Raw genomic sequence first — 13,204 nt, forward strand, 5'->3', positions numbered from 1 at the left:
TATTCCCAAAATACATTAGGAAATATTTAGATAACATTTCTCAAAAATGTGTCAGAATATTAAAAAAAACTACAAACACCAAAAAAAGCCACCAAAAAAGATGGATTTTTTACACAGATAGATAAATTTCCAAACTTTCAGAGCAGAAGCATTTTTAGAGGATGAGTGAGAAGTCATTTAATTTTTTGTAACATCTATCTTCACAGTAAGCAAATACCTCTTCAGTCTAAACTGGCCCTTTTAGTGGGTAAGTTTGAAAAATTGATGCATGGAAATTTCAGAGTTTATTCTTTTACACAAAATTTTGCCATTCCTTATTTTCCCTTAAGCTATACACTGGATTTTTGAAATTTCACACTGGAAAAAAGAAATTAAGGATATTTTATGTGCTTGTGGATAACAGTGTCTAGAGACACTCTCACCATGAGAGTCAGATTTTAATGCCAGAGTTCAAGAGTAGACTAAAAACCAACTAATCATCCTACCATGTTGAAAGACATACCTATGAAAAATCTACTATAGCAAAATACAACTACAGAAGTTTCTTAGTCTGGAAAATCACATGAAATTATATATATATACTCTGTTTTATAGTCACATAAAAATATACGTAGTGCAGCTGATGCTGGTGGTTGAAGCATATATTAGCATCACATTGTATGCAGCATTCGGTTAATTATTTCTTCTTATGTTATGTAAAACAAAACTCTGAATTTAAAAATAATGATGTGGCCAATATACTCTCTTTTTCAACACACACAAACCAATTCACACTGATGTAGCTTGAGACTTGTGTTAACACATACTGCCACTAGAGGATAGTGTTGTCATATTACTATGCACCCACATTAAGTACATGTTACTGTAAAGTTCAAGCTGCTTACTTTCCAGAGCCAGAGGGAAAAAAAAAAAAAAAAGAAAAAAAAAAAAAAAGAACAGAACATATATATTTCAATCAAGGAATTTTTTGCCTGACAAACTCTGAAGCCTTTTTTTAATAAAAATTAGACAGAAAAATCACATGACATAATTGCTTATTCGTTTGTATTTAGCAACCATATTTAATATGCTATTTGTTTTCAAGTAAGTGAAATGAATTTACCTCAGGCTGCATGTGCTACCTGGGAATCTCTTGGGAGGAGATAGCTCTCGTGCAGTGGTCTGACATACAGCAGAAAACTAAATTTTATTGTAGTAGTGCTGTAAATACATGATCTATTGCTGAGATGTCTGTGAAATGTGATGCAGATCATGGCAGCCTAACCTGGTCTATTTGCTGCCACATCTCCACACTCTTGTCCTGCGTTCTCTCTTGCTCTGCACTGATCCTTTTAGCACTGCTTTAGTAAGTTTTCTGCCATTTTAGCTCACTAAAGTCACTCGCTATGTTCAATCAGGTAGTGCTCAGCACAAAGAGCAGGAATACACTGCCCTGGCGATGTCTGGAACCAAAGCTGCTTCAAACTAAATTGCTCTGTAATCAGAGTCTAGAAAAAGTGCTTCTCTGCTTAAAAATCCATATGTGTCTGCTGTAGCTAATACAGTAATCAGATGGAATTCGTTTTTTATTGAGTTTAAAAACTAATCACATATTTACTCCAAAAGCAGGTATAGATCCTTTTGACAGGTGTCATATACAATAAAAAAGTGCTCTTGAAGAAGCCTACCTCCCCAGAAGGTTCAACATACATGTGGATGAAATGCCTGTGGGATTCTGTGCTAATAAGCTTTGTTTTGCTCATTTTAGAATGTTCCCACTTTGTTATAGTATTAAAATAATTTCATTTGCTTGGTGAGAAGTGAGGCTATTAGAGAGAGTTACAGGTATCAGAGTTGAAAATTGACTGACAGTCTACTGAGGACTAGGAACTGGATCAGGCCAAGCTCAGGTATACTCACTTGTGGCAGTAACAGGGAATAAGAAACTTACTCCTGTAATACGTTGCTTACACCTTCATTCGGGCAAAGCAGAGATAAATCAGCTTCAATTAAACTTCAATTAAAACATGCAGACAGAACTTAGAAAAAAAAACTTGCACAAGTTTGAGGAGTACACTGTATCAAATGAAAAGCCATACTAAATTGCTGTCATCAGGAATAAGAAAGGAAAGGAGGAGAAACTGTCCCGGTCATCCCCTGCAGCTCTACCTGATGCAGTACAGCTGTAAGTTTCTCCTTCTCCATGTTCAGAATAAAAATTCTAATTTCTGGGAAAAAAAATCAAAATCTAAATTTAGCCTGGTGATGATGTGGACATTCTTCTTCAATAGAAGGCCAGAAGAGATTTTACACACTTGTTTTCAGCAACTGAAATCTACATTGGAACAGAGTCAACTCATTTAGACCTATGCTCAACACACTGGACATTATACTGTTCAGAACTAGAGAGCTTTTTTCTTTAACGTCTATTATGTGTTCACAATGCATGTTTATATTACTAACATGACAATACTTAAATTAATGTATTTACTCAGTTATTTTGTATTGCGTTAATTCAAAAAGTCAATAGGTTTAGCAATTGTTGGTATTTATAGAAGACCTCCATCCAGAAAAGAAAACTAACAGTAAAAGTGGCTTAGAAAACGAGACCCATGAGAGAGGTGAAGAATCTGAAAGAGTGCAGGACTTGATAATTCTCTTGATACATGAAAGGTAGTTATAAAAAGATGACCATCTACTTCTCAATGTATCCACTAAAAGGAGGACTGGAATAAGCACAGGAAATGTTCATTAAATCTTACACTGAGAAGAATTAGAACATACATTGCAATAATTCTGCAGTGGATGGGAAGCGAAGTAACAGACCCACTTAAGAAGGCTGTAAAACCTTCTTTACCAAAGGTTTTTCAGTAAATTTAAATATGCTTGTCATAGATTATTTAGGGAAAAAAAACCTTGACAAGAGCAATAGGTTATCCTGGATTATCTCTTCAGGCATATTCCACGTTTCCTACATATTTATAATTCTTTTACAATCCTAAACTGTTGCAAGGCAAAAATCTCTACTCATTTACAATCTTAGCAGTATTAGTACAAACTGGGAAAATGGCATTGCCTTAGACTGGTCTACTCATGTTATTAGTAATAGTAATATGACATTTTTAGGAAAATGGATCTGAACTAGGTATATACAAAAGCTATTAATAATTAAGAAAAAATCTGTCACCTTTCTTGGAATCTTTTTTCTTTAGTTATAAACACATACACTTGGCACACTTCATCTATGCTCCTGTGCAAAAATCACCACGTAAATAATTCTTTATCTCTTCTTAGCTATCAGTTCATCAATAACATCAGGCAACACTGAATCTTGTGAACTCCCCTAACCATTGCTGGAAGTTTGTTCTCTGTAGTGAAAGCAGTCACTAGAAAAAGTAACTAGTAGTTACCAAAAAAATGAAGACCAAATTATTCAGCTTTGCCACTCCACAACTGAAGCATTACATGAGTCTTCCAAACAGAGTGATTTAAGTTCAGTTAGGATTATAGCTTTATTAAATTTCATTAGGTCATCTTAATTTAAGTGAATCCGAGTAATTTTGAATCCAGCAAACTCCAATAACATTTTACAGAGATTTTTCCTTGTGAACTGCTTCTTTATGCCTTACATTTGTAGAGATAAAATCACCTTACTGTGGTTGTTTTTGTAAATGTACTTTCCTCCTGTTTTAGTAATTTAGTAGATTTTTGTAGCAACATATGTTAATAATCAAGCATTACAGTTTACTGTTTGCAGACACTATTTAAGCAACACAATTCTGCATGTGACTTCCACACTCTAAAGAAATCCATAAAATCTATCAGATCTTCTCTACTATGAAGTGCTTCATTCAGGTAAGGTTGGGGGTTTTTCTTCCTATGACTGCTGAAACTTGTTTTAAGTTGTAGTTCTCGTATTCTTACAAATTAATTTCATTTTCTCTGAAACCTTTATATGCAATTAAATAGCTGTTATAATGTCAGAACATGTGTCCTGGATTACTCAATTAAGTCATTGTTATTATTATTACATAATATTATTACATCTGCACTAACAAGATACTTGACTGAAGGCATAAATGTCCAGGGACATTCAGTTTTGTTTTTAAATGTACATTATTAAGGAACTGTAAATAGATAACTGCTGGCGATGATCTTTACAGAAATGGCCAACAGCTTTCATGAAAAGAAGTCCAAATACATTGTCAACAGAGATATTAAACTCTGATCTATGAAATATTTTTAATCAGTATTAAGTCTTTGTTTTTGGATAAGGAGACCTAAAACTAAATTTCTACATTCTGAAGCATGATCACTCACACATTAATCAGGAGCATGAGTCTAATTTTTCTTAAAATTTAAGCAGCAAGTTGCAGAGGTATTAAGAAAAGCTAGAACACAAATTATTTTCTCCTATATTTCACTTTTCAATCTCTTCGCTTTTGTGGTACTGCTATGAAATATCTACTCCAATTCCCAATGACTATGGAGGACCTGGATTTTTAATGTCAGGGCTGCAACTGGTTTTCCTAATTCAGACATTCTTTGCACAACCTAAAGAATAAAAATAAGAACATTTCATATCCCACCTTATTCCCTATCTCATCTTTAACACAAAGGTTATATCTGAGGTTGAGTTTGACCTCAGGATTTACGTACACCTCTAAGTCAGTCAGGGTTGTGAAATATACCCTTCTGAATGAGATAGTTGTGTTGGTAAAAGTGCTACAATAGATGTAGCAATACTGATACTGACAAAAATGAGACAGAGTTTTTCTCACTTGAAGAATTACAGTACGTATGACTGCAAAAAAATCCCCTCCTAAACCAGTTTAAGATCCATCTCTACTTGATTATCTATACAAACTCTTTAGAGTTGCTTACAGAAGGATGAATACTAGAACGGAAAAGGCCTTGATGCTGGTCCTGGTCCTGAAGGTCAAAAAAAAAATGATCAGTCAAACCAGCAGGGAGACCAGTCTGAAGCAAATCCTTAGAGAGCCTGTAATTCATGCTGTCAGTTACCCATCAGGCATTGGTTGCCATAGCTATAGCTCCTCGGTCCCTGTGTACTGCAGTAATACAATCTTGAAGCCACAAAGGCATGAAAACTGCAGAGAGATAAACAGCCAAGCCTTTAGGTGTTTTGGCCAGGGATACTAACTGATATTAAAAAAAAAAAAAAAAAAAAAAAAATCATAGATTAAAAAGAACTTTTATTTTGTAAATGTCTTGGATCAAGGACTATATCTGTATGCCATTTTCTCCCAGGCACATAATTACTTTCCCAGTGTATACAAACTGCCTATTCTAAGGAAAAAAAAAGGTCAATACTTCAAAAGAGCAAGACTTTCAGAGACATTAAGAACTTAACAGCTAATACTGTGTTGTTCTGGCTGCAGGCCTTAATTCTAACAACTTTTCAGATCATATTGTTCAGCAATTTAAAAACAAAACAACCCCCCCAAATGATAAGACTATAAATTATGGGTTTGATGACTTAAGTTCTAATGCAATGATTTTATTGTGCCTGGTGGAACTATTAATTAAAAACATTAAGACACTGTCCAAACCAAACAAAATTCTCTAGATATGTTTGGCCATTTTTCCGGCATTGACAGTTCCACTGACTTTGATAGAGCTTCACCAATTTATATCAGCATTCACCTCCCTAAGTCCAAGACATTATCTTACTCATTTCATAACATGAAGTGATTTATATTATCAAGTACTAGATTAGTGTAGTTGTGTTAGTGTAATGAACAAGTTAGACTCCCTCTTTTGCAAAAGTATTCTGCAGCAGTGATAAAACATATTAATACAGTATAGATTCTTATGCAAAAACTGGACAACCTCATACTCATGGATCAATTTTAATGTCACTTCATATGTTTTAATTCCTTTTATCCCCTAAAACAGAAAATACCAAGCAACTTGCCATGGCTACTAAGGAGATGTTAGAACTCAGAAGCTAAATGATGCTGACATAGCTCATGTTGGAAGAACTAATAGCAACATAAAAGCTAGAGCACAATCCATGAATACATTATTAATGATGTTCTCAAATCGGCAGATGGACACTGAACGGCTCAAGTGACTGGTAATGGGATACACAGCTTTTCATCGCAAAGTAACTGCTTCAGATCTGCCTCATGTTGATCGTAACTGAAAGTTACTATTTGACACGTATTCAATAGCCAATATGTAATAACTGGCCTAAGCCTAGCTTTTCCTGTACAATCTGGTTAACAAAACTGGTATGCTGTTTTGAAACTCAGGGTTGAGTAGGCCAGAAGACTTGGTTATCCTTTTATGTCTACAGGTTCGGCCCTTCAAAACAAATTTGAAAGTAGGACAATGGACTTAGCACATATCACATTTGTTCAGTGGTCGGTTTCTATGAGGCGTTTTTTGAAATTACTAAATTAACTTTTAAACAAAAAAAAAAAAAAGAAGAAAATCAACCTGAGATGAACAGAAAAAATAATGTAATGAGACAGACTATTGCTTTCACAGAGCTTGGTGTGAAGGACATGATGTGTTCTTCTTCTGTACGCTCAAGGCACAAGAATTTTCAGTAGTGATACAAACATACAATATGAGTGTAAAATATCTGTATTGTCAAAAAAGCATTAATAAATTGATAAAAATCAAGTGATTGTAGCTCCTTTTGCAGGAAGTCTAGAGAAGGCTGGCAGCTACTGTTCTCAGTAAAACTTACCATGCTCAGTGGTCTCCATGAGCTTTTAATTTATTAGAGGGTTTTTTCATGTTTACTGGACAGAACCACACATACGTTTCCATGGAACTCAACTGAAATTAGTAGGATTTCAAACCAGACCCAAAGGCTGCGTATATCACCTGGAATCTGACAGCAAAATTGATCATAATGTAGAAGCATTTTTCCTTTAAAAAGAAAAATACCATCATGGTATATTTGGAGTAAGCCTAGCAATGGCCACCTGAGGAATAATTAACCAGTCATTTTCAAACATAAGGTCAGTATCATATGAAAGTGTTTTTAGTGAGAATGTTTTTGAAAATGTATCAGGCATGAAAGGGAATTACACACGCAAAAGAGCTGCAGACATGTAGCTGTAGGTCACAGAATTGTTGAGTCACAATTGTTACAAATACAACTATATTACCTTCTTGACATCCATGGACATTATCTTCAAGTCTAACTTCTCTCAGCTCGGTACAGAACATGAAGACAAATGCTAAAGACAGCTCTCTGACAGGATTCTAGGTTAAAGATGGTTGAACACGTAACTTCAATCTGTATCACTGTATACCTATAAAACCCATTACAATCATATTTCAATAGAATGATTGAAACTTATTTTGTATTTAATATTATTTTTTATCACTGTTATTAGAATCGCAGTCAGATTGCTTCCCCCCTTATTCTAGGCACTGTAAAGACAAAGTGCAGTAAAGATAGATAAGTGAGATAGAAGATGTGAAAAAGAAACAGAAACACAAAGATTAACTTGCCAAAATCACACTGAAAATCAATGGTCAAATTAAGAATAGAATCCAGATCTTCCAAATCCCAGTCCTTTGCCAAGCCCACAGAGTATTCCCCCAGGCTTTCTCTAAGACATTTTTGTTAGCCATCAGTGTTTACTTGTAGCAATTAATCTTAGACTATAAAAAGACCTTTTAAACACAAAGCAACTGAACCGCCACCTCACAAAACCCCACTCCCTCTGTCACATTTACAGAATAATCAAAAAGTTGGCTAAGAGGCTCTTGAATATACCTGCTATACCACATACATCCAAGGTCCACTCAAGCCTACAACAGCCTGTTAGGCTAGCTGGATATAGTATACCAGCTTCTGCAGACAACAGCATGCACAAGAATGCAATGGTCAACATCATAAATGATCAACTTTATCTCTTCAGACCAAATGACACAGGACCTATATACAGCTGAGCAGCCTGGAAGTGCACAAAGCTTGAACACAGTCATCTGAGTGACTACTGAGCCTTTGCATCTCATAATTAACATATACCTAGTAAATTTTCATTTTAATTGTACAGCTTTTGATCATTTTCTTCACATTCTGGCTTCAAGCCCACAACTTATGCATATAGCTAATTTAGCATTTAACTGAATATTATTTATGAAGCATACCGTTAGGGGAATACATAGCAAAATGAGACCTTTCTGTGAAAAGGACATTTCCTTACAAGCATTTCATATACAGTGCCATGATACTTCAGTCCTGAGTTAAAATCTCTGGTTGGTACCACAATACAAGTAAATTTAAAAAAAAAAATCTTAAAAGAATAGCTATTAGTTCTTCTAGTTTCTAACATTTTAGATAAATATTAAAATGCCTTAACATATTTAGCAGAACTAAAATTCAAATCCAATTTAGTAAAGCAAGTTGCAAAAATCCATTTAACTTGGGGTGAGAAATAGGATTTCTACATAAATGTATGTAAAGAATCCTTTATTTATGTCTTACATATATTTTACACATCATATCTCATTTATTTACACACTTTATTTACCTTAGTACCATTATCCTCTTTACATACATGAAAGAAGCTTTAAATTTAAATTTAAAGTGCCATTGGAATCATGGAGGGGCTGTTACCAGACTGCTTCTTTTACATGCTAATAACAGGGACTTTTCATTTCAATTTATATTGAAAAGCAGTTAACTTTAGTTCAAATGCCTGCTAAGTCTTTCTCTGAAACAAAAATAAAGGAGTCCATGAAGTAATCTGGGCATTTATTCTACAAATAAAAAAACTACAAGATAGGCAAAGGGCAGCCCCTGTGAAAGGAAGGGAAAAACAGCTCTCACAACTGGTTCTTGAATCAATGTTACTTGGATATGGAACACTTCTCTAAACAGCCAGTAAATGTATGAAGAGAGTCTTCTGATAAAGTTGGAAAGAAACTTGTAGGATAGCAATAAAAGCAAAAGCAGAGACATACAGCATGTTGGAGACACGAGCTGTTTTGTGGAAATTAAAATCTGTAAGAACAGTTGTGATTAATCAGCTCTGCCCACTTCAATAAATGCCATTTTCATGGACAGGAAAAAACTGTGGACAGCAAAAAAAGAGCATAAAGTTAAAAAAAAAAAAGTTAACTTCTTTGCAAAGGGAATGTATCAAGTATAAAGATTACGTGTCATGCTTCTGTGGAAGGCATGCGGGCAAAAAATCTGTGTCAAAGGCCTTGTTTTTTGACTTCTTGGTAATTGTCTCCCCATGTTATTGTCTCAGTTCTTTTATTCACCTGCCCGGTGTTCAAAAGAAATCCTAACATGCCTAAGAAATGATGATACAAATGTAAATACAACTCATATCTATGCAGAATTGTTAAAATAAATACTGAACACAAGAGGCAGACAAAGTTACCTTTGGGGCAATGTCTGCACAGGCATGTCAGACAGTCAGTACACAGCACGTTATAAATACAGATGGAAGAGAAATCTGTAGTTAAGCTTGCCTAACACTTCCTATTATAAGGTTCTAGTTTGAAATGCTTATAAACTTTGCCAATGTTTAATTGCTCAGTCTAAATTCTTCCAGAGCATCTGATTTTTTAAAACCTTCAGTAAAATTGGAGCTGACACCTTCTAAAATGTGACTAAGCGAAAATATTCTGGTTTGCTGAAGTTGACAAAGGCTTATAACTCTTATGTTGAAAAACTGAATCTAAAATGATGGACTCGGGAGTTTTGCCATCCAGTGGAATCTACAGCTGAATTACAGACCAAGGCTCACAATACAACACATCAGGAGGTTTTGAGTGCACCCATAGTATCAATTTGAATCATCATCTGTTTTGCTCCAAAGTCCCCTTCATTAGCATTCACCCTGTGCACATGCTTGATTATTCCTGAAATACCCTTTGAAGCAAAATAACAAGGCTTTCTCTCAGACAAAACCTAGAAGCCATTCGGTAGATAGATAGCTCTAGGAAACAGTTTGAGTACCAAGTCTCCCTCAACTTGGTCCAATCCTCCAACATCATCCTTGCAAGTCTTTTGCCTGGCATGCCCTGTAACATGCCTCTGGTAACATGCTATAGTAGCAGGTAAGTGGTATGCTGAAGCACTTCTCTTTTTATCTTGGACAAACAAAAAAGGGTATTATAAAAGAACCTTTCAAAATTGTTCAGATGTCTCACATGCAGAGATAGACTTCAAGGTGCTGAGAGGAAGGCAGCGTGGCAGAGGACTCTAGACTATCAAAGCTCTTGAAGAAAGGAGAACCTTGACTGCAGGGATCACCCTGACTAGCAAAAGAGATGTTGTAGGGCAGCTTGATGCAGAGAGATTTCAGTGTAGCCGCAGGCAACAATACTTAAAAACAAACTATCCATCTTAAGGTACGCAGTAAGAACTGAGCACAGGATGTGAGTGCAGCAGAGGAGTGATATTTGTGCTGTGTATGTAAAAAGGCTGTGGAAAGGCCTACAGAAGACTACAGGGTCCCTCCAAACACTGCAGAGCATAGATGCAGGCAGCCTGCCCTTTGGGGGAGCAAGCCAAAAGCTCCGTTGATGGAAGCTACTCCTTGCTTTCTGACCAGGAAGCATGGATGGCTCCTGAAGCAGATCAGAAATCTGGCATATGCATCATCTGAGAAGGGGGACACTTCTGAGCATACTCAGAAGCAGACCCTCATGCATCTACAAACTCATGGTACTTGCAGGGTTAAGTCCTGAGTATGCCTCCTGAGTATGTCTTTCAACTCTTCCCACACTGAGATAAAAATATATAGCTATATTAGCTATGACAAATCCTAAAAAAGGCAGAAAAAATTATGAAGTGTTGAAAGAGAAAATCTTGTATGGCATCAACAGGAGGTACAATTAATTGGATCTCTTCATTCATTCTATAAATACCAACTTAAATATGATAAAAATGAAAATGTAGGAGTCTTAGCTGCAGTCACCTTTATGTTACTAGTCTCACTCATCTGATACAAAATTAATCTTCCCTTTGATATCATGTGGGAAGAGGGAATGGTAGTACGTGAATAGAAACATTGCACTTAATGCAGCAAAAACCTGGAATCAACAAAGACTGCTAAAAATTGCACCAAAGCACACCATAATAATGCTCAATTTGTATACAAAAAAGAGATGAGCTATCAAAAATTAACTTGTCCCTTATACCTTCTGAATGTTAGGCACATCCAATAAATTTTAAACAGACTATTATAACATATTTTAAAGTATCTCTCAAGTCATTATAACTACAAAAATAAAACCACAAAAAATAGTGGAAACATAAAAGCAGACATCCTAATCTCATGTATGTTACCAGCAGAGTTGTACCTCTTTGAGTTTATTTTCCTGGAAAGATCCAACTACATGACATGTAGCAAAGTCTTGCTTTTATGATCTTTTTATTTGCTTCAGTGAGGCAGAAGGACATCAAGTGGTTTGTACAGTGTTTTAATGTTACCTTTCTTGTAATTCCTATCTCTATGGCATTTGGGTACCTGCACACAAGTGCATGAACTTTTCATAAGAATTGCCATTTTAGATAAGACAAACGGTTCATCTGGCTTAATAGCCTGTGTTTTACTTTAGCTCATCATCCAAATTCCCACATGTAGGTCATTTTAATAATCACTGTGCAAACTGTGACCACAAACAGGTAAAATGTTTTAAGTATCATTAACTATTATTAGAATATTATTGAATCTCAGTAATGATGCCTGTCATGGTTTAACCCCAGTAGGCAGCTAAGCACCACACAGCAGCTCGCTCACGTACCCCCAGTGGGATGGAGAAGATTGAAAAGGTAGAAGTGCGAAATTTCATAGGATGAGATAAAGACAGTTTAATAATAATTTTTTTTTAAAAAAAAAAAAGGAAAAAAACCCCGAAACAACCAAACACAACAAAGGAGGGGAAAAAAAATAAAAACAAGTGATGCAAAAAACCCCAAACAATTGTTCACCATCAGCCAACCAATGCCCAGCCAGTCCCCAAGCAATGGCAGCCCCAGTCAAACTCCCCACCCCTCTATCCAGTTTTATTGCTGAGCATGATGTGACATGGTATGGGACATCCCTTTAGTCCGTTGAGGTCAGCTGTCCCAGCTGTGTCCCCTCCCAACTTCTTGTGCACCCCCAGCCTACTCGCTGGTGGGGTGAATGGGGAGCAGAAAAGGCCTTGAGGCTGTGTAAGCACTGCTCAGCAAGAACTAAAACATCCTTATGTTAGTAACACTGTTTGCACCACAAATCCAAAACATAGCTAGCCCCATACAAGGTACTATGAAGAAATGTAACACTATCCCAGCCAAAACCAGTACAATGCCTGGGAAACTTTCTGCATGAGTTCTCCATCCTCATTATCTATGTTTTTCACATTTATTTTAAAATTAAGTTGGCTCAAACAGATATTCAGAACCAATGTGTAGTGAGTATGGGTAATAGCTACTGACAATGTCTAATACCAGGCCAGTTACCAGCTATATGTGACATTTCCAACTGGTCCAGGAGCTCCATTTAAGCTCTGGCCTAGGCACCCAAACCTGGCCTGCTCTGTCAGAGTTGTATCTGTATCCAGCCCTGTTCCTTCCTTTCAGCATGACTTACTGACCAAACTTCCTAGATGGACCTCAGGCGTACATTGTAGCTAGTCTTGTCTCTGGCCCCGGTCTCCTGGGTGAACCTTAGACCTATGTTATAAGTAATCCTCTCTCGGGGCTTGTCTCCTGTAAGCTTGGACTTGCATTATAGGTAGTCTTGGCTCCATTCTTGCCCTTGGCCCTGTCTCCTGTTATTCCTGAGTGGACTTCTTGGCCAGACCCCTAATTTGTCACCTTGCCTTGTCTCAGACTGGTGACTATCACCCTCCTGACCCACTGGGACGGTACCCTCGGCAGAAAGGCTTTGCCTTTGCTGTAGCCACGCTCTGCTACCAGCTCTTTCTCTCTCATGGAGCAGCCCCACTCTTGCTGCCACCAACAGAAGAGTCATAAGCAAGGTGACTTCTGGTTTTGCCAATAAACTTCTGTGAGCCTAGTGAAGAGGAGGCTTAACAAGAGTTTTTACTACTTACCTGAAGGAAAGAGAATCCTGAATTTTTAACAAAAATTAAAAACCTCCTAACAAACATTTTCTATAGCGCTATAATTGCCTAAATAACTGATGCTATTCACTACATTCAAAATGAAATCTTACAAATTTTTTAAACTTAAGAGGTGAGAAAGAGAATAAAAATTTTTAAG

This window comes from Strix aluco, chromosome 4 (genome assembly GCF_031877795.1).
Source record: "Strix aluco isolate bStrAlu1 chromosome 4, bStrAlu1.hap1, whole genome shotgun sequence".
NCBI lineage: Eukaryota > Metazoa > Chordata > Aves > Strigiformes > Strigidae > Strix > Strix aluco.